Here is a 23,785-nt window from a genome sequence, read left to right on the forward strand (position 1 = left end):
GGGTAACAATAGCAAAGACGCTATTATAACATGAAGGCCAAAATGGAGAAGGAGGGTAAGCAGTGGTTATTAGAAAGACAGATTACATGTACAGAGGATCACCTTGGGAGAGATAGTTATATTAGATCCAGAAACAGGGTAAACCTGAGACAATTTGGCAGGGAGGAATAAATATTCCGACTTCACTGTCCTTATTTCCTCCAGACTCCTACTGGGACTTTGCATGGGTTGAAGCCAAAGAGCAAAGGAGTCCACTGATGTTGACTATACTGAATACTGGGAGGAAGGGGGAGAGTGGATATAGAGGAGCAAATGAAAGATATTTGCCATACATTCAACCAGAATTTATTGAGTACAGACATGAGCCAGTTATTGTTCTAGGCACTGAAGATGCAACAAGGAACACAGTGAACAAAGTCCTTGACTTGATAAGCTTACATTCTGATGGGAGGAGACTGACAGTAAATATTAATAAATATAACATGTCAGGTAGGGATGAGTGCTAGGAAAAATATGAAGCAAGGTCCTCAAGGATACAGTGATGTGGTGTGCGCTATGAAGTGGTCAGGGGAGCATCTTGGAGGAAGTGTCATTTGAGCAATGATTTGAAAGAAGTAAAGGAATAAGCCATGTATATACCTGGTAGAAAAATGCAAAGGTCTTAAAATAGGACAACGCTTAGCAATCTGCAAATAGGTGAGGAGGTGGTGTTAGAAAATAATTAGTGATGGGAAGGTGTGGCTTACATCAGGGTGGTAGCAATGAAGTAGTGATGAGTGGTAGGATACTGGATATATTTGGAAGGTAGAGGATTTGCTGCCTTTACAGGATTTACAGATGTGGGATGTTTGAGAAAGACATCAAGGATGACTCTAAAGAATTTGGCTGAAAAACAATTAGAAGGAATGAAATCAGCAGAAATGGTATAGTAAGAACCAAAAAAAGTCCACTTCCATAAAAGCAAAAATCACTGACAAAATTGTCAAAATCAATTTTTTTTTAAATTTGTGGAACTTAACCAAAGGTTTGCAACAATGAACAGAGTATTTACATAAGACAAATTACTGAATCTCAGTAAGAGCAGTGAATTATGTGGCATTTTAATTTTCTCTATTCCCATTTTTCCCCACCCCAGCTCTAATGTAACCTTCAAAACCAAAATCATGCAATCATGGTGAAAACCAGCAGCGTTACAGCCACTGGAGGGAATAGAATCAGACTGGAGCTCCTTCAAAGCACCAATCTCAGGGAATTGTCATTGTTTGCCCTATCTCATGGTTCCCTGGAATATCCCACTCATGGCTATCTCTATTTATTTATTTTTTATTTCTTAATTTCAGAGAGAGAGATTGAGAAATATCAATTTATTATTCTATCTATTTATGCATTCATCAGTTGATTCTTGTATGTGCCCTGACTGGAATCAAACCTGCAACTCTGGCCTATCAGGGTGACACCCTAACCAACTGAACTACTCAGCCAGGACATGGCTATCTTTATTTAACCTGACAAAGAGCTTGCCATGTAAACAGCCTTTTCCTTGGGGGCATTTGTTTAAAAGAATGAGAGATGATTTTTCAACATTGTAGTTGCCTGTGGTGGTGGATAACAGTTGAGGTGAAAAATAGGCTAATCAAAAAATTTTAAAGAAAAAGCTGAGGATCGTGACGTTCATAAGGAGCTTTGGAATGTTCTGACTTTCCTAGGAACCTAGAAAGCCATGCACATTTATAAAGCTGAGTGCATGGTCAGGAAAGACCTAAGAAGCCTTCTTGCCATCGACTAAATGTGAGGCTCTGCACAAGCAGGAAGGGCAGCCCACAGCAGTTATGAACTGTCTGGCTGAGTGTTGAAGGCATGTGCCAATATGCATTCAGAGTCCCTTGGTAAAGATTTATTGGTTTCTGGCATTTAATTAAATATCTGTCCAATAATTAGCCAACCACTAGGCTAACTGAGCAGATAGTTTAGTGGACATATATGACAAAGAATACAGAATTAGATTTCTGGCCAGTATGGAAGCATAGGTAGATACACTTTGCCTCCTCACACAACCAAAAGAAGAACAACAAATTTAAAAACCAAAACCAATCAGAACTGCCAGAAAAATAAACTGCATGGAAACCCAACAACCAAGGAGTTAAAGAAGAAACATTCATCCAGGGTGGTAGGAGGGGCGGAGATGGGCAGCCCAGGCAGAGAGGACATGTGGCAAGGCAGCAGCTGGAGGACTGGGTGGGTGAGACAGTGGCTGGTGGTCCCACATTTGTGTGCAGATAAACCAGGAGGAACAACAGGGGAGAAAGACAGGTCACACAACACAGGGTTCCGGTGTAGGGAAATAAAGCCTCAAAACTTCTGACTGAAAAAACCTGTGGGGTTGTTTTGAGGGGAGAAACTGCCAGCCTCACAAGAGAGTTCATTGGAGAAACCCATAGAGTCCTAGAACACACACAAACCCACCCACCTGGGAATCAGCACCAGAAGGGCCCAATTTGCTTGTGGGTAGCGGGGGAAGTGACTGAAAGCCTACAAGAGCCAAGCAAGCGGCATTGTTCCCTCTCTGACCCCTCCTCCACATACGGCACCACAAGGCAGCATCATGAGTTGCCCTGCCCTAGCCAATACCTAAGTCTCCACCCCTTACAACGTAACAGGTGCGCCGAGACAAAGAAATATAGTCCAAAAGAAAGAACAGATCAAACCCCCCCCCCAAAAAGAACTAAGCATTGAAGAGATAGCCAACCTATCAGATGCAGAGTTCAATACAATGGTAATCAGGATGCTCACAGAAATGATTGAGTATGGTGGCAAAATAGAGGAAGAAGTGAACGCTATGCAAAGGGAAATAAAGGAAAATATACAGGGAATCAACAGTGAAGGGAAGAAAACTGGGACTCAAATCAACAATTTGGAGCAGAAGGAAGAAACATTCAGCAAGAACAGAATGAAGACACAAGAATTCAAATAAATGAAGAGAGGCTGAGGAAATTCCAGGACAACTTTATGTGTTCCAACATCCGAATCATAGTGGTGCCAGAAAGAGAAGAGGAAGACCAAGAAATTGAAAACTTACTTGAACAAATAATGAAAGAGAACTTCCCCAGTCTGTCAAAGAAAATAGACTTCCAGGAAGTCCAGGAAGTTCAGAGAGACTCAAAGAAGTTGGACCCAAGGAAGCACACACCAAGGTACATCATAATTATATTACCCAAGATGAAAGATAGAGAGAGACTCTTAAAAGCAGCAAGAGAAAAGGAGACAGTTACCTGCAAAGGAGTTCCCATAAGGCTATCAGCTGATTTCTCAGAAGAAACCTTGCAGGCAAGAAGGGGCTGGAAACAAGTATTCAAAGTCATGAAAGGCAAGGACCTATATCCAAGATTACTCTATCCAGCAAAAGTATCATTTAGAATAGAAGGGCAGATAAAGTGCTTCCCAGATAAGGTCAAGTTAAAGGAGTTCACCATCACCAAGCCCTTATTATATGAAATGTTAAAGGGACTTATCTAAGAAAAGGAAGATCAAAACTGTGAACAGTAAAATGACAACAAACTCACAACTATTAACAACTGAACATTTAAAAAAAAACATAAAAACAAACTAAGCAAACAACTAGAACAGGAATAGAATCACAGAAATGGAGATCACGTGGAAGGTTATCAACAGAGAGGGGTAAGGGGGAGATGGGGGAAAAGGTACAGGGAACAAGAAGCATAAATGGTAGGTACAAAAGAGACAGAGGGAGGTTAAGAATAGTATGGGAAATGGAGAAGCCAAAGAACCCATATGTACAACCCATGCACATGAACTAAGGGGCGGGAAGAATGCTGGAGGGTGGGGGGATGCAGGGTGGAGGGGAATAAAGGGCAGAAAAAAATGGGACAACTGTAATAGCATAATCAATAAAATTAATTAAAAAATGCAGAATTATTTCAGAAAAGCCATTAAATAAACAACTATCACTAACAACAAACAATATCAAAATTAGACCTTGGGGAGGAGGGAAAATCTGATTTTATTTTTGCCACATTATATTATTTTAAATGTCCAGTTTTCCACAAACATTTATGAGATATTCAATGAAACAAGGAAATATAGATCATAAACAGGAAAAAAAATAGAGGTTGTCCCTGAGAAAGACCAAATAATGGACTTATTAGACAAAGACTTTGATTCAGCTATTTTAAATATAATGAAAGAACTAAAGGAAATCATGTCTAAAGAACTACATGAAGGAGAATAATGTCTGACCAGATAAAGAATATTAATAAAAATACAGACATTTTTAAAAGAACCAAATAGAAATGCTGGTGTTGAAAAGTGCAATAACTAAAATTTAAAAAAAAAAATTAACTAGAGGGGCTTGGCAGTAGATTTCAGGAGACAGAAGAGAGAAATAGTAAATGTCAAAGCAGGTCAGTTGAGATAATATATTCTGAGGAACAAGAGAAAATGGAGAAAAATGAGCAGAGCCTCAGAAACCTCTGATATGCCATCAAGTATACCACAAAAAGAGAGGAAAGGGGAGGAAGGAGACAGAATATTTGGAGAAATAGGACTAAAAGTCCTCAAATTTGATGAAAAACATTAATCTACTCATCCAAGATGGAGAAATTCAAACAGATGCACCCTGCATACATCATAACCACACTATGAAATGACAAAGAGCGAATCTTGAAAGCAACAAAAGAGGAGTGATTCATCATGTACAAGGTACTCTCAGTATGATTTGTCCTTAGAAACCATGGAGGCCAGAAGCAGTGTGATGACACATTCAAAGCCCTGGAAGAAAAAGACTATCAACCAAGAACTCTACATCCAGAAAAACTATTTTTCAAAAATGAATGCAAAATTATGACATTCCCAGGTAAACAAAAATGGAAAGAACTCATCGCTAGCAAACCTGCCCTACCAGAAATACTAAAGAGATTCCTTCAGGCCGAAATAAAAGGACACCAGACAGTAACTCTAATCCACATGAACAAATAAAAAATACAAAAAATGCTATCTATGTAAGTAAATATAAAAAGTATAAATGAAATTTTTGTTTGTAACTCTCTTTTTATCCTATTGTATTATAAGAAGACAGTTGTATAAAACAATAATTATAAGTTTATGTTGACAGGCATACAATGTAGAAAGATGTTATTTGTATGGCAATAACAATGTAAAGAGAAAAGAAATAAAACTATATAGGAGCAAAGCTTTTTATAAAGATTTTATTTATTTACTTTTAGAGAGTGGGGAATGGAGAGAGAAAGAGAGGGCGAGAAATATTGATTGGTTGTGTCTCACACTTCCCCAACTGGGTACCTGGCCCACAACCCAGGCACATGCCCTGACTGAGAATCACACTGGTGACCTTTCAGTTCACAGGCTGGTACTCAATCCACTGAACCACACCAGCCAGAGCAGGAACAAAGCTTTTTTATGCTATTGAAATTAAGCTGGCATTAATGCAAACTAGATTGTTATACACTAACATGTTAATTGTAATCCCCAAGGAAACTACTAAGAAAATAACTCCAGAAAGATAACAGGGAAAAAAGATTAAGATGGAATACCAGGATATGTCTATTTAACACAGAAGAGGACAGTAATGGTGGAATAGATTGGGGCAAATGACAAGATGTATAAAAAATAACAAACAAAATGGCAGACGTTAGTAATACTTTATTAGTAACTGCATTAAATATAAATGGCATTTAAAAGGCATAGGCTGGGATAATAGATAAAAAACATGATTCAGCTAAATGCTTTCCTATTATTTTTATTTTTTAATCCTCACCCAAGTATATGTTTATTGATGGAGAGAGAGAGAGAGAAGGGGAGAGAGAGAAAGAAACATCAACATGAGAGAAATATTGATTGGTTGCCTCCCATACATGCCCTGACCAGGGGACAAACCTGTGACCTAGGTATGTGCCCTGACTGAGAATCAAACCTGCAACTGTTTTGGTGTATAGGATGATGCTCCACCTACTGCGCTACCCATCCAGGACCTGTGTCTAATACTTTAGATCCAAAGACACATTTAGGCTGACAATAAATGTATGAAAAAAGACATATGATGCAAACACTAACCAAAATAGATATAGAATGTCTATATTTTATAAGACAAAATATACATTAAGACAAAAATTGCTACTAGAGAGAAAGGACATTTAAAATGATAAAAGAGTTGATTAAAGAAGATATAGCAATTATAAACATAAATGCACCTAACAACAGACCCCCCAAATATATGAATCAACAATTGACAGAAGGAATAGAGAAATGGACAGGTGAATGATAATAGTTGGAGATTTCAGTACCCCACTTTCTTTTCTTCAGAGGGGAAATTAAAGTGTTTTTTAGTTTTTTCTAGAAATGTATCTAGAGTAGTTAGAACAGTTCTTGCCTTCTTGACACATGACTTAGAATAGAGTGATTTCTTTCCTATGCCCTGATAAGTTGTTAGTCTTCTTTCTAAATTTGGATCATTTTACCCTTTTGTACTTTCCATTTTATCCTTTGTAGTTTCTTTTTTAAAAAACATTTTATTTATTTATTATTATAGGGGAAGGGAAGGAGAAAGAAAGGGAGAGAGACATTGATGTAAGAGAGAAACACCCATTGGTTGTCTCTTGTTCATGCCCCATTTGGGGACTGAACTGCAGTCCTGTCATGGACCCTGACTGGATATTGAACCAGCGACCTTTCACTGTGTGGATGATGCCCAAATGAGCCACACTGGTCACAGCTATCCTTTGGAGTTTCAATGCCAGGAAGTATCTGAGAGTTCCTTTAATGTGATTTTTATTTGCCAAGTTCACTTCCTGTTGGATATCTTCAACCTTTTTGTCACTTTCCTCACTTATGGCAATAAGTCTACCTTCACTAAGTTTCTTTGGTTTCTAATCTTGAGTCTCTAGAATGGTTCTAGTGTCAACATTTCCTTGCTCATCTGTATTTTCTAAACTCTATTTATGTTCAATTTGAATTATACTTCCTGCACTATCACATTTTGTTTCTTTCTTCTCTACCATTTTTGTTGTCCAATTCACTCCATTGATTGTCCATTTTTGTAAAATGTCACATGGGTTATCACTGGAAGACAAGGCAACAGAACTACACACTTTGCTGTCTGTGTATAAACTGAATAATAGGTACACAGTGATTAATTGCCAACAGACTTTGAAAGAAGTGATATGATTGGTAACTGTGCTGCACATATTTATGAAGTGATTTGTGCTCTAATGATCTAGCAGTGAAGTTTGTACTTCATGCAAGTACTCACAGTTCCTATATCATGGTAACTGAAATTTGAACCATTATTGTAGAGGAATAACCCACTTTCAATAATAAGAACAACCAATCAGGGGATCAAAAGGTAAGAGAAGTTTGAACAACACTATAAATCAACTAAATTCACCAACTATATATAGAACATTCCAATAACGGCAGAATACACATTATCCTAAAGTGCATGTGAAAAATCCAGTATAGACCATATGTTGGGCCATAAAATCTGTCTTAATAATTTTTAAAATATTTTTAATACTGTGAAGTACACTGTCCAATCACAATTACATGAAATTATAAATAACAGAAGGGAACTCGGAAAACTCACAAATATTTGGAAATTAACCAACACACTACTATATAACCAATGAGTCAAAGACTTGCAAAGGAAATTAGGAAATACTTGAGAGGAATGAAAATGAAAACATAACTTATCAAAACTTATGGAATGCAGTGAAAACAATATTTAGAGGTAAATTTACAGCTATAAATAAGTATATTAAAAAAAGAAAGATCTCAAATCAATAACCTAGGCAAAAGAAAAAGAGGGACAAGCAAATAAAAGGAAGGAAATAATAGAGATTAGAGAGAAAATAAATGAAATGGAAAATGGGAAATAATAGGAAAAAATCAATAAAGCTTAATGTTGGTTTCTTTAAAACACTTCACCTAGACTGACAAAAATGAAAAGAGAATATTCAAATTATTAAAATCAGGAATGAAAGTTTGGGACATTACCATTGGCCTTACAGAAATAAAGAGGATTGCCCTGGCTGGCGTAGCTCAGTGGATTGAGCACAGGCTGTGAACCAAAGCATCGCAGGTTCAATTCCCAGTCAGGGCACATGTCTGGGTTGCAGGCCATGGCCCCCAGCAACCACACATTGATGTTTCTCTCTCTCTCTTTTTCCCTCCCTTCCCTCTCTAAAAATAAATAAATAAAATCTTTTAAATAAATAAATAAATAAATAAAGGGGATTATAAAGAAATATTTATGAATAATCAATCATACACCAAATACTTAAATAACCTAGATGAAATGAAAAAAAATTCCTAGAAAGCTACAAACTACAGAAACTGACTCAAGAAGAAATACAAAATCTAAATAAACTTATAACAAGTAAAGAGATTGAATCAATAATTTTAAAAAAATCTTCCCACAAAGAAAATCCTAGAACCATGTATTGGCTTCACTGGTTCCAAATGTTTCAAGAATTACCACCAATTCTTCACAAACTTCAAAAAAATGGAAGAGGAGGCAACATTTCTTAATTCATTCTGTGAGGCCAGGTTTATCTTGATATCAAAACTAGATAAAGACATCACAAGAAAATAAAACTACAGACCAACAACTCATAAATATAGACATAAACATCTTCTACAAAATAATTGGAAACACAATACAGCAGCATAAAAAAACTATACATCATGACCAAGTGGGATTTATCTGTAAAATGTAAGGTTGTTTTAACATATGAAAAGCAATCAATGTAATAGACCATATTAATAGGATGAAAGGCAAAAATCACACTATCATCTCAATAGACAATAGTCCTAGATTGTTGAGTATGATAAAAATACTCAACAATCTAGGACTAGAAGAGAATGTCCTTAATATGGTAAAGGACACCTACAACTAATCCACAGCTAACATCATACTTAATGGTGAAAGACTAAAATCTTTCCCTCTAAATCAGGAACAAGACAAGAATATTCACTCTTGCCACTTGCATTCAAATTTAATGGAGGTTCTAGTTAGAGCAATTAAATAAGAACAAGAAAAAAGATGGAAAAGTATTAAAAACCCACTTGCAAAGATGCCTTCTGTACCACAACCTGGAGGGGTGAGCCAGACCTCTGTCTCTTTTCCTCTCTCTCTCTCTCTCTCTCTCTCTCTCTCTCTCTCTCTCTCTCTCTCTCTCTCTCTCTCTCTTTCTCTCCCATCAATAAACATCCTTGGGTGAGGATTAAAAAATAAAAATAAATGGACAGCATATATAGTTGAATCATTGAAAGATTCTTGTATCTAGTTTGAAAAGGAAGTAGTAAAGCTATCTTTATTTGCACGTGACATGATCTCATACATAGAAAATCCTCAAGAATCCACAAGAAAAATGTAAGAGCTCATAAAAAAAGTTCAAGATTATAAGACATAAGATCAGTATACAAACGAACATTAATTGTATCTTTATACAGTAGCAATAAAAAAATCTGAAAATGAAATTAAGAGAACAATTTCATTTACAGTAGCATAAAATAGAAAAAAATACTTATGAGTAAATTTAATAAAGTAAGTGAAAACTATAAAACATAGTTCAAAGAAATTAGGAAGACCTAAAAAAATGGAAAGACATCCTACACTCATGGATTTAAAGACTTAATAGTATTAAGATGTCAATACTCCCAAATTGATACACAGAGTCAGTGCAATCTTTGTCAAAATTGTCAATGTAAAAAACATTCAAACTTGTAGAGAATTTCTGTGAGTTTATTTGAGCCAAATTGATGGTGAGGTTTATTTCTAGCAATTGCTAGAAAGCAAAACCTCAACAAGTTGAGAAAATGCTCCAGAAAATGTCAGTTTGCATCTTATTTTATACATGATAATCAAAGGAGCAGACATGAGGGGGGTTACATGAAGCCCAGTAATTATAGATTAGAAAGGCAGGAGAAATCAAAGTGGAGGAAAACCTAGGATTGGATAAAACGTAAAATGATAGATACATAGCTTCTTTTATATGGGTGGGTACAGGACAGTTAACATTCAAAAATTAACACAACATGATAATAACAATAATTAGGGAATTTGTGGTCTCTGCTCTGGTGTGATCGTTGTGCCGGGAGAGGTCCAAAAAAGATTAGACACAAAAAGACAATAGACAGGCTTAATTAAGGTAAAAAATGGCTTTTGAGAGGGAAGATTCCAGCCTAGGAAATGACTACAGGCCACAAATTGGTTTTAGTTAATAAGTTTTAATTTCAGCCCAATTTTGTGGTTACTGTTGGTCTCTGGGTTTGCAAGGCCTCCACACAGGCCTTCCCTAAGCTTGTCAGATCAGCATGTGGCCCCTTTTTTGTCCACAAAATCCTAGGTGGCTCTTTTAAAGAAACTGACAAGCTGATTCTGAAACTCATAGGGAGATACAAGCAACCCAGAATATCTAAAGCAATCATGAAAAAGAAGAACAAAGTTGGAGTACTCACACTTCCTGATTTCAAAACTTACTACAAAGCTACAGTTGTCAAGCCTTTTTGATACTGGCATAAGGATAGACATATAGAACAATGGAATAGAATTGAGACTCCAGAAATAAGTCCAAGTACTTAATGTCAGTTCATTTTTTAAAATTATTTATTAATTTATATTTTTAGAGAGGGGTAGGGAGGGAGGAAGACAGGGGAGAAGCATCAGTGTGTGGTTGCTTCTCACATGCACTCCACTGGGGACCCAGCCCACAACCCAGGTATGTGCCCTAACTGGGAATAGAAGAAATGACCCTCTGGTTCGCAGGCCAGCACTCCTTCCACTGAGCCACACCAGCCAGGGCTAAGGTCAATTAATTTTTATAAGAGTACCATGACAATTCAATGGGGGAAAGAATAGTCTTTTTAAAAAAAGATTTTATTTATTTACTTTTTTAGAGAGAGGGGAAGGGAGGGAGAAAGAGAAGGACAGAAACATCAGTTGTGAGAGATATATGGTTGTCTCTTGCTTGTCCTTAACTGGGGACCTGGTCCACAACCCAGGCATGTGCCCTTGATGGACACTTGAAAGTTGGAAAATTTTAGTTTAATAGCTAATAAGCTTAGTAATCCATGCATTTAAAAGCTATTGTTCCAGGAACTGAATGTATGACCCACCCTGACTCCAGGAGACCATAAGCGGTTCCCTCTTTATGCCTAAGGAGGACTACAAGCAATTTAAGAAGGTATCCGAGCCACTGTACTCTAAGTGAGATGACCAATGCCCAGGACACAGCTGAAGACCACCACCTGGAGCACAGCTAAAGACCACCACACAGGGCAAGAATGCTGCAGTTCTTTAAATCCAATTAGCTTTTTTCAGAATTCTAAACCCTTACCTACACTTCATTCTCCTTATAAAAAGAGCCATTTTAAAATGGAATTTAAGACGGTCTGTTAGGGTACAAACCCACCTTCTTAGATCTTCTCAGATCACCAGGTCATCTGAATAAAGCACCCATAGATTCAATCCCTGTCTCTGCTTATTGGGTCTGATAGGTGACAGACAGCACGAACACCAGCTTTTCCAATTACAACCTGACTGGGAATTTAACTGGCAACTTTCTGCACAGGCCAGCACTTAGTCCACTGAGCCACACCAGCCAGGGAAAGAAGTCTTTTTAACAAATGGTGTTGGGAAACTGTGTATCTGCCTGCAATAGAATGAAATTGGACCCCTACCTCATACCATATACAAAAATTACCTAATGAATGTTACTGTAATTGAAGAATAAAAGAAAAAAATTATCTCACAAACAAGTGTTATCAAAGATGTAGAGAAAAGGGAATCCTTGTGCACTCTTGGTGGGAAATGCAAATTAAAACCACTAAGATACCACTTCATACGCAATAGGATGGCTAAAATCAGAAAGATGGACAATAAAATTGTTGGTGTGATGATATGGAGAAACTGGAACCTTTATACATTGCTAGCGGGAATGGAAAACAATAGAGCTGCTTTGAAAAACAGTTTGGCAGTCTCTCAAAAAGTTAAACATAGACTTACCATATAACCCAGCAATTCCAGTCTTCAGTATATATCATGAGAATTGAAAACAATGTCTACATAAAAACTTGTACATGGATGTTCAAAGCAACATTATTCATAATAGCCCAAAAGTGGGAACAATCCAAATGTCCATCAACTGATGAACAGATAAACAAAAATTGGTATATCCATTCAATAGAACATTATTCCACCATGAAAAAAATAAATTACTGATACATGCTACATGAATGAGCCTTAAAAACATTACATTAAATGAAAGAATGTAGACACAAAATGCCACATATTATATGATTCCACTTATATAAAATGTCTATTAACAGACAAATTCACAAAGACAGAAAGTAAATTTGTGGTTGCCAGGAATTGGTAGGCAATAAATGCAGAGTGACTGCTTGTGAGTATGGGGTTTCTTTTGGGGGATATAAAATGTTCTGGAATTAGATATTGGTGATAGCTGCATAACTTTGTGAATTTACTAAAAATCAATGAGTTTTTAATAAAGCTTTTAAATAAAAATAATGAATAAAAATAATTTTAAAAAGCAAAATTTATGATATGTAAATTATATCTCAATTTCAAAAATACAACTGGGACAATGGAGGTACCTCTACTAAGATAGGGAAGACTAGGGGACTGCCACTTGTGGAAGAGAGAGGAAGAATCTGAACATTGTAAGTTGGAAATACTGATTAGATATCCAAGCAGATTTAGTAGGCGGTAGGAGATATTAGACTGCAATTTAGGGGACAGATATAGGTTGGAGATATAAATTTGGAAAAAATTAATACATTCATGTAAAACACTTAGAATGCTGCCTGGAACATAGTAAGATCTCTAAACGTTGGTTATTTTTATTTTGTATGGAGAGAGTAATAGCCAATTATTCTAGCACAGTTTGTAGAATCCCCTTCCTTTCTGATTTGTAATGCCACCTGTTATATACAAATGTCCCATTTAGATTGAGGGTCTTTTTCTTTTTTTAAAAGATTTTATTTATTTATTTTTAGAGAGGGAAGGGAGGGAGAAAGAGAGAGAAACATCAGTGTGTGGTTGCTGGGGGACATGACCTGCAACCCAGGCATGTACCCTGACTGGGAATCGAACCTACAACACGTTGGTTCGCAGCCCGCGTTCAACCCAGTGAGCTACGCCAGCCAGGACTCGAGGGTCTTTTCCTATCATTGTATTCTTTTAAGTAGGAATCGTTTTAGGGAAGAGTAGATTGGAAGCCAAGCCTCCTCTCAACTTTTCTCAATTTACTTCACAAGTACATAAATGATTCTGTACTTAGGTGTCAATTTTGCTACCTAAGAGAAATCACCTGTATTCTTTCTACCTTTCAGAGGGTGCTATGAGGATAGATGAGATCCTAGACAGGAAATTTAAAAAACTGAGTAATACAAAACTGCAGGAATTACCTGAGGTAAAAGAGATTTCCATAGGCAATATTTTGAGTCAACTCTCCTTATAATTTTATATATATATATATATATTTTAAAAGTTGTGGTAGAAAAAATAACAAGATTTACCATTTTGGTAACCATGAGAAATTTTTTTTGTTACAGTTTTTTAAAAGATTTTATTCATGTATTTTTAGAGAGAAGGGAAGTGCGGGGAGAAACATCGACATGTGGTTGCCTCTCATGTGCCCCCTACTGGTGCCCTGACTGGGAGTCAAACCAGCAACCTTTTGGTTCTCAGGCCAGCACTCAATCCACAAAGCCACACCAGCCAGGGCACTTTTGTTACAGTTTTTTTTTTTTTCCAAGGATTTTATTTATTTATTTTTAGAGAGGGAAGTGAGGGAGATAGAGAGAGAGAGAAACATCAATGTGCGGCCACTGGGGGTCATGGCCCGCAACCCAGGCATATGCCCCGACCGGGAATCGAACCTGCGACACTGGTTCACAGCCCACGCTCAATCCACTGAGCTACGCCAGCCAGGGCGACAGTTTTTAATAGTGATATGAGAAATACTACAAATGTGTCATTACAGATTGCTTTTCCCTGGCAAGACTATCTCTTAGTCCCTTGTATAACATTGTATAAATACTTTTCACACTTGCTTTCCCATGGTGTTCCTACTTTCTGAAGCCACCAACTTTCCTGTCTCCATTGAAAAGTTTTTCTGTCCCTTATTCTTCCTGGCCCTCTCCATATATCTTTCTTATTCTATTTACTCATATAAGCAAAATGTTAATACAGTCTTTGCATTTAATATCTCCACCCAAATCTTCCCAAGGTTGTCTCATCATCCTTCAACTCCTGGTTCAAAAGTTACTTCTTCAAACTGACCTTCCCTCAACACCAGGAGTAAAGTTGCTTCTCCACTGCTATCACCTTCTGCCTCATTGCCCTGAAGCACTCTCTACTAACTGAAATATTTGTGTTTATTGTCTTATTAACTGTTTCTCCCTCACTATTAAAATATAAATTATACCAGAGCAGAAACCTGGCCTGTTAGGCTATTCTCTCTATGTCTAGAAGAGTGCTTTACACAAGTTCTATTAAGTATTTGTTAAAATGCTTGACGAGTAATAAACATAGTGATTTTTAATTCTCAAGCAGTTTCATATACAGGGTCCAGCACAAATAATGCCCCTCTTATTACAAAATCACAAGCATGTAATTCTGTAACATAACAGTATCACGCTCAAGCACACCACATGACATTTTCAGTGAAATGTTCAAATTAAAGCTATAAATTATATCCATATTATTACCCTACCAATCACACTCAAGCAGGCGTGACTTCTGCAGGACCCTGTATATTATCTCATTTGATCATTACAATTCCTTAAGTAAAATGGGACTGCTAACTCGATTGTAAAAAAGACTCAGAGAAGCATCTCAGGTAAGGCCATGGGACTAAATGAGGTAGGATCGCTATGCTGAGGGCTTGCTCTTTTCAATACATTCACTCCAGTTCTAGGGCTAAGGAAATTTTAAACTGCTTTGCCATTAAGGAAGTGATGACCTGGAGGAGAGTAGAAGCAACATGCACATACTTTAAAAAGTTGCCAGTTCCTGCAGCTGAATTTCCCTCTCCCCGCTTTACAGTCACACACACACAGCAGAAATTATTGCCACAGTGATGCTACTCTGCGCGCAAGGAAGAAAATGCAACTGTTGGATTGTTTGGAACCCTGAATCCCCTGTGTACTTCTCTCAGGTTTTTCCTCTATTTTTTTCTTTTTATCAGCTTTATTAAGGTATAATTTTGTCTCATTTTTAAAGTGAGCTCCTTTGAAATAATCTCATTCCTTAGAATATATACTTCACCTTTTGGATCTCCACAGTTACAGGCACCTGTGAAGATTCCTTTTCTTTCTTTTTCTTTTTCTTTTCCCCTACATTCCGCAAGCTAACACGTGTAATCTATCTGTCCCGAACTCGCTCAGCCACGCTGCCTAGCCCTGCTACTAAAACTCTGGCCCAAACGTTTTCCCGAAGCCCCGCCCCTCGGCCACCTTCCAACTCTGGGCCTACGGATCTCGCACTTCCTCCACTCCCACCCCCACAACCCCCAGTATCTCGCGAGAGGTGTGCGCGCCTGGCCGGACGAGAGGAAAGTATCTACTCCTCTGAGGGGGGAAAGAAGGAGCTGAAGGCAGATTGTGGGACGGAGCGCGGGCGGGCGGGAGGCGACGAAGCTACCAGCGGGTGAGTCCTGCTAACATTAATTAACCCATGATGTGACGGGAGTCTCCCCTTCAACTCTGGCCAGTCCCAATGTCCTAGGCCAGGGTCTCCCCTCCCAGGCTGTGTTGGACGGGGGCGCTGAGGCGGTGGCCGGGCCTGTCTGAGGAAGAGGGTGGGGCATGGACTAACCTTGACCAGTAAGAGAGAAGGAAGCTATGATTGGCGGCGATGGGCACTAATGGGAGATCATCTTTACCTTGCGGAGTGCCGCCCCTCTTCTCTCCCTCCTCCCGCCTCTTTCCTTTGGGGGGGGAAGGCGGGGCCAGGGGCCTGAAGTGTAGGGAGAACTTAGGGGTAAGTAGCCCCGGGGGGCACAGGGCGTGGCAAGAAGAGGGGAGTTGAATCCTGAGGGAATGGAAGTGTAGTGTGGCCTAGTGGAAGGATCATGGAATAGGGTGGAATGGGAGAAAAGGAAGGGGCACTAAACTGGCTTCTCAAAGAGTGGGGTTAGGGGCTTGGCACTAAGAAGAAGCAGGGTGTAATAAGCAGGAGGTAAAGATAAGTAGGTGAAAACATGGCACTGAGTTTGGCTGGGAATATAGGTGGGAAAGATCATTGGAAATGAGAGTCATGGCATTTCGGTTGAATTATAAAAAAGGGTATCAGAGACATGGTATCAGAAAAGTATAGATTTGGAAAAATTAAGTCAATGAGTTTAGGAATAATTAAATAGGGGTGGGCTTAGTAGCCAAAAGGCATCACTTTGAGAAGAGTATGGAAGAATCCAGAGGTGTAAGAGAGATGTTTGAAAAGGAAATGGCTGATATATACAGGTCTTGAATCTAGATATCAGAAGAAACTTAGGATACTGATTTCAGTGGATATGGCACCCATTCTGGTGACTAGCCACAAGAGTGCTGAATAGGGGTTGAGGAGAAAAATAGAACACTTTCATCACTTCTCTTTTGACTTCCTTTTCCTCCTCTCTTCCTCTTCCCACATATAATCTCTTCCTAACTCAGGGATGGGGGCCTGAGACTAAGCAGTCCAAGTTGGAGCCCCATAGGAGTTATATGTTGCTCTGAATTGCTTGTTATGGTCTCTGACTGGGATGTTTACTACCCAAGGCACCTCCTACCCAGATTCCCTTGTTGCTACTTTCCTAACTTTAAAAGTTTTTCTACTTAACAGGGGTGTTTTAGTATCTCTAAGGGTTATGCCATAAATAAACTTAGGTTTGTGGGGGTGTGCAAGGTTTTTTCAGCAAGGCTGCTTGATTACTATGTTTAAAAGAATCAATCAGTATAGTACAATACTATAGTATAATTCTTGTAGAGACATCAGCCTTGATAGGTATTCTGAGCACAGAAAAATATACTAAACTGGTTCATTTTGTTAAATGTGTTTTACCCAGGCATATTCTTTAAGAGTTGTTAAATGGATAGTTGCAGTGAGTTTTAGCTAGCTTATATTATATTTGTTAAGTGGTGTAAATAAAATGGACACATATTTCAGGAAAGTAAGAAAATTTCAGTTTCTTTTTGTCCAGGCTCAGAATCTAAGTTTATGTCATAATATCTTAGAGCAGGAGTTGAGGAAATCAAATACAATTTGTACTTAAATATGGAGGATGTAAGGTAAGTGGAGACTATTGCGAAATGTAACATGTCTGTAAGAAAAGAAACTGAAGAAAAGTTTGGCAGCAATACTAAGCAGTCTTACCAGTTCTTAATTCTGAACAGAAAAATGAGAAATCTTTGCCCTTTGTTTGATAGTTGTGAATTATTTAATAATGAATTGAACTCATACTGTCAATTAATAACTTCTTTATTATTACAATAATGCCTGAAATACTGTTAAAGCTGTTATGTGAAGAGAAACCAGAATATGTTGCTTAGTATTAACCATTTGAAGCTTTTTCTCCTGGCCAGGAAGTCGCCCTTGCTGCACACTGAGACCAATTACTTACCGATCCTTTAGCATTACTTACTGAATTGGTTCCTGTAGTTCACATTCAGAGTATTACTATTGGACGGACATTCAGACATTTTCACAGTTTGCCTGGCAGTGGCACAAAAAAATAACCAAGGAGATAGCAAAATCTCTTGTTTTAGTCTTCTGTCCTAGAATTTGTGATTGACATTGACTTGGGCACTGCTAAATGCAAGACTTGTTTTTCTCATTAATGTTAGCAAAAAGCTAAAGAGTGCTCGTGTTTAAATTTGTGTATCAAAGGTTACATCCTATGATAGTTTCGGTGTTGTAATTTGTAAGCATTTTTGTTTATCATGGATTTTAAACCTTGGTGGATATCCTTACTGTACCTCCTTTCCTTTTCCTCTCTCCACTTCTTACCTAAAATGAAAATTGTTTTTTCATCCAATTCTTAAGCTATACTTTGCCTCAAGTAAAGTCCCTAGCTGTGCCTGAACACAGCTGCTCTGAAGTTCTCACAAGTTATTGTTTTGTACATGTCAAGACTGAGTTTTGCCTAGGCTGCAGTAGGAGGGAGTCAGTGTTAGAGCAGCCTCCTATCCACGTCTGATAAGGAGGAGCCTTCTCCTTGAGCGGAAGTTTTGGGTGGAGCAAATAGCATTGCCATATAAATGCCTAATAAAGACAGCTCTCTTCTTGAGACTAGTTGGCAGGCTGGTGTTTAATTGTTCCTTATTCCTTGTTGTACTAAAGTTAAGGTGCAGATGTTTCTTTGAGAAAAATAAATGCAACATTCATTAAAAAAGAAAAAGCATTGATTTGTTGGTTTCTTTGACAATGTTACTGATTTCAGAGTTCATGAAAAGTTTTCCATCTCTTTACAAACATGTCAAAGAAAACGTAAGTTTCTCATTTTTGAACATTGCCTACCCCTAACAGGCTTCTTTTGGGATTGAGTATATTCATGAAATGTGAAAAAGCATCATATTTGGAATCCTTAAGGGAAGGTCTTTTAACTTTTGAATGCTGCAAGGAAAAGATCCTTACTTTACGGATACCCTGTTCCATTTTGGACATGGTACCAAAACATGTCTGCTTTTAAAACATTCTTTACAGTGTGCTGAAGCTCTTTTGGCCTATTACCTGAAGCTACAATAAATAAACCCAGTTCCTTGTCAACATGGTAGCCCTTCAAATATTGATTGACAGTTATGCCTTTTTTAAAAAAATATTTACTTTTAGAGAGAGGGAGAGGGACATCAAAATGTGGTTGCCTCTTACACGCCCCCCACTGGGGACTTGGCCCACTACCTAGGCATGTGCCCTGCCTGGGAATCAAACCAGCAACTTTGAGGTTTGCAGGCTGGCGATCAATCCACTGAGCCACACTCACCAAGGTGACAGTTATGTCTTATTAAGACTTCTGTTACTGAGGTAAATATCCCAAAATCTTCCAGCAATTCCTTAAGTGACATTTTTAATAAAGCTAGGCTCCTCATCAACTTAGTTGCCTAAGTTTTAGAGCTTCTTATCTAGGTCTGAATATAACACCTCAGATACAATCTGATCAATAAAAGTAAAGGAAAGAGTGACCTCTTTTTTTATTGTATTCTATACCTCTATTGTTAAAGCCTAAGATCACATTAATTTGTGTAATTAATTAATTTTTAAAGATTTTATGAGGAAGGAAGGGAAGGGAAAAGGGAAACATTGATGTGAGAGAGAAACAGCGATGGTTGCTTCTCATATGCTTCCTGACCAGAGAGTGAACCCACAACCCAGGCATGTGTCCTTACCGGGAAGTGAACTGGTGACATTTTGCTTTGTGGAAGGATGCGCAGTCAACTGAGCTACCCCAGTCAGGGCTGTGTATTAATTTTTTAAATGTAATTGAGGATTTTACCTTTATCCCTCTGTCATCTTGTTAATTTGGATTTATCATTTTAGCTTGATAATGTTACTTAGTCTCTTGGGCATTCCTCATTATCTTTGCATCTTTGATAGATAAATTTGATAAACATGACACCTCTGTTTTTGTCTTAGGTCACTGGTAAAAATAAAGAATGAAGGAGTGCTATAACATCAGCACACTATCTTTAGGTTGATAATCCATTAATCAACCTTGGGTAAAATTCATTTATGAATACACTTTTCTGTTTTATCATCTAGCCTACATTTCTTATGAAGTATTAAGAGGTGCCCTGTTGTATAGAATATCTAAATATATTCTATTTCTGACATATCCATATACGTGCATATGTCCTAGGCTAGAGACCCTGTCAACAAAAGAAAATGTAGTTAGATGTTAGTTACTATTTTGCCATCTTATGATAGTGTTTATAAATTATTGCATTACTTGCCAGTAGTTTAAAGCCATCTTTTTAATAATTCACTAAACAAAAATTCTTTTATCCTCACCTGAAGACATACTTACTGATTTTATTTTTAAATTTAAAACCAAAATTCATTGATCAATTTTAGAGAGACAGGAAGGGAGAGAGAAAGAGAGGAACATCAACTGGTTGTCTCCATACGCTCCCAGCTGGGGATTGAACCTGCAACCTAGGCATGTGCCCTGACTGGGAATCAGACCTGCACCTTTTGGTTCATGGAACTACATCCCAACCAACTAAGCAACATGGCCAGGACATTCTTTATTAATTTTAGAGTGAGTGGAAGGGACGGAGATAAACATCGATGTGAGAAAGAAACATAGATTGGTTGTCTCCTGTATGCACCCTGAGTGGGACCTGGGACTGAACCTGCAACCCAGGCATGTGCCCTGACCAAGAGTAGAACCTGCAACCTGTCAGTTTATAGATGACACTCCAACAAACTGAGCCACACTGGCCAGGGCTAATAATTCATTTTATCCTTTTTCTGGTAAATAATATTTCATCAGTCTATAATTTCTGGACTCTACCTCCCCTGACCTTCCCCCACCTTTTTTTTTTTTTTTAAGAAATAGGCACTTTATTTATTTATTTATTTAGAGAGGGGAAGAGGAAGGAGGAGGGAGATACATTGATTTGTTGTTCTACTTAATGCATTCATTGGTTGCTTCTTGTATGTGCCCTAGCTGGGACAGAATCTACAACCTTGGTGTATTGGGAAGATGCTCTAACCAACTGAGCTACCAGGCCAGGGCCCTATTTTTATAAAATTATAATTTTTCCCCTCTATTCCCAAGACTTCTGGTCCTGCTTCCTTTTTTCTTTCTCTCTTTTTTAATGAGTGTAGAGTGATGAACAGTGTAGCAGTGTTTCTTCATAAATGCATGCTTTTTGTCATCAAATGAAATTCTCCTTTAGAAACTATGTTAGGCAGAAATGCTATTCCCTGAACAATTTAAGCTACATATTAAAGAATTAAACTGTTGTCCACATAACAGTTATGCTGTAGCTCCCCATAATGTTGACACCTTCAATTAAGACCTAACTTTTTATTTTCTGTTTGGAATTAAAGCCTATATCACCTGTAAAAAAATACATACATATGTAATTGCCATTTATAATTATAGTTTATTGGTGTGGTGGTCTAAGTTTGTCACACTATGTGCTGCAGGTGAAATGGTGCTACAAGTAAGACAGAACCTCAGAGGACATCTCCAGGGACTAAGACTTTATGTTGGCAGCCAGCAACTTCTCTGTGTGTTAATTTTAGACCTGATAGTTGAATTTTATGTTTGAGCAATTTTAGCTGATAAATGCTTTTTTAGAGCACCTTCCTCTTTTGGGGTTTTAATTTTTACTTTCATTTTTAGAAAATTGCAAATTGTGAATGTAAATGTTCATGTGGAATAAAGTAGCATGCTGATAGGGAATGCTTTACATTTTCTTTTGATACCTTCTCATCCATCTGAGATTGTTCAATTATGAATTACCGTGGAAAGTAGAGGGATGGACTGAGTGACCCCTCAAGGTCCTTTCCAGCCCAAACATTCATAAATAGAAGTTCATATCAAGGAACTTAACTATTGAAGAATTAGAAAGAAAAATAGACTGTAAAGAAAATAAAATTAAAATGGTTCTGACCAAGTGGGAATGGATAAACAAAACTTAAGGAACATAAATGATAAGAAATATTAAATGACTTCCTTGGAAAGGAAAGATGAGTGTTACAATTCAGGAAAGGTTTTATAAAAAGATAAATTTAATTTCTAAAACTTTGTAGGCAGACATCTAGGATTTTCAGTTAAACCAAATGTGAGTCACTACATTAGTATTCTGAGGGATACAAGGATACTGAATAGGAGAACAAACTCATTAAAAACACATAACTTTCTTAGCTTTATTTCATCTTTGGATGATTTTAATCCTAAATGTTCTCATATATTTGAAACCCAATTGTGCAAAGTTTTTCTTTTCTATTCAGTATTACATTTGTCCTTAATAAATATCAATTTATGAAAGTCTAACAGGAACCAAAATTTAGCTTAAAAAGTCACTTTTTGAGCTTTGTGGTTTGGGACCTTTGTGGGAATAGTGTTGCCCTGCTGTAGCCCTAACTTCCCACAAAACCCAACTTGCTTTCTTTGAGTGGAATTACTTACTAATATCTGATACAGTGCTTTCTGACATAGTGGACAAAGGAGATTTATATGCTAAATTAGTCAAATTATATTTGGGGCTTAAAATGTACCATACAGTAGAAATTATATATTTTTTTCAGATTAAAAGTAGAACATAACCATTCTTTTTGAAACAGGAATATGCCTGACTATAGTATAAAAACAGGATGACTTATTGAATATAACATGATTGCTGTAAATGATTCATGTCGGCACCAAATTTCTTGTCAGTAGTGTTTATTTAAGCTTTATCAAACTTGGGTAACACCATGTTGGTTTTATTTTAACATGGTTTTTCTGGTAATTCTGGTACTAACATGTCTATTCTAGCACCATTTTCTTTATTTTTGTTTCCTTTTAAGTTGTGGTCAAACCATAGTTTGCTAATATTTTACACATCTTTGTTTGGGACTGTGGAAAGTTAATTAATGTGCATTGGAATACTCCAAACAGATCACTGTGTTGCCAGGATGTGGACAGTCTTAGAAAAAAAAATTTTTTTCTTGAGAATTTCTAAGCATCTCCATGATTGTCATTTTGGGATCTTGTAGCTGTTTCCTATGTGGACTAAACTCATATTGAGGTCTATCAGGTTTGTTTGCAGACTGATGAAACTAAATTCATCATGAAGATTTAAAACCTACACTTAAAGATCAGTGTTTTGGGGTTGATTGGTATTGGTTTACTGCTTTAGGGATCATATGTTATCTGAAAATGAGTAGGAAAGGACCAAAACACAATATTAGATTTTGACAGCCTACCAGTTTCCAGGAATTTTTCTACTTTTAAATGCATATATGGGTCAAACATAGTTACGTATAATGTTTTCTGCTTATTTCTAACTCTGTTTCCTGCTGTCACTCAAGCAAGTTGTTGCTTCTTTGTTTTTGCTTTATTAACTTTTCTGAGGATAGCTCAAAATAGTTCCTTGAATCCTCCAAAAGCCTAGAGAGATTTAAAGTTCTAGTCAAGTAGTTGCCTGTATGAAGTTGCTTCCAGATAGGTTCTCAGTTTTGGCCATGTGTTGCTTAACTTAGGATGCAGCCTAATTCTCACTCCCATCTGTTTTTAGTCATTTGCTACAAAACTATTTGTTCTATTTAAGCTGGCTCCTTTCTTTGAAAGCTGTTCCTGCATGTCTGAGCCTGAAATCCAGAAATTAATTTTAACCTGATCTTTGATTGATCAATCCAGGGTACTCTACTGTTTGTGTATTTCTTAAAGCAGTGTGTCTCAAACTGCTTTTGGCCTTGGTACCCATCTCTTTAATGTCTTAAACATTATTGAGGACTCCAAAGAGTTTTTGTTTATCTTGGTTGTATTTAGTGAATTTAGTATATCAGAAATTAAAATGGAGACATTTTAAAAATATATATTTATTTTAAAATAACATAAATAACTAGTTTCCAAAAAAATTAGGGAAGAACGTTAAATCTCTTTAATGTCTGGCTTAATAGAAAACAGCTGGATTCTCATGTCTGCTTCTGCATTCAGTCTGTTATGATACGTTGTTTTGGTATATGAAGAAACCCTGGGCTCACACAGATATGTAATAGGAAAAGGAAAGATTTGTTTTCAGATACTTAAAGTTTTTATTT

At 37.3% G+C, this 23,785-nt stretch overlaps 1 protein-coding gene across 2 annotated transcripts in view; it reads left to right on the plus strand.

Annotated features, from left to right (window-relative positions):
* The first annotated feature begins 15,588 nt into the window (after positions 1-15,588).
* The window catches only part of ATF7 (activating transcription factor 7), a 102,045-nt gene continuing 93,848 nt past the window's right edge, over positions 15,589-23,785 (plus strand). Inside the window, exon 1 of one of the 2 annotated variants that reach the window (XM_045829112.1) lies at positions 15,589-15,703. The gene's annotated coding sequence lies outside the window, so the exon portion shown is untranslated. Of the gene's footprint in view, positions 15,704-15,991; positions 16,037-23,785 lie in introns of those variants that run through there. The other variant, XM_045829113.1, reaches the window with a different exon arrangement.

This window comes from Phyllostomus hastatus, unplaced genomic scaffold (assembly GCF_019186645.2).
Source record: "Phyllostomus hastatus isolate PE091 unplaced genomic scaffold, TTU_PhHast_1.1 phas_scaffold_93, whole genome shotgun sequence".
Lineage (NCBI taxonomy): Eukaryota > Metazoa > Chordata > Mammalia > Chiroptera > Phyllostomidae > Phyllostomus > Phyllostomus hastatus.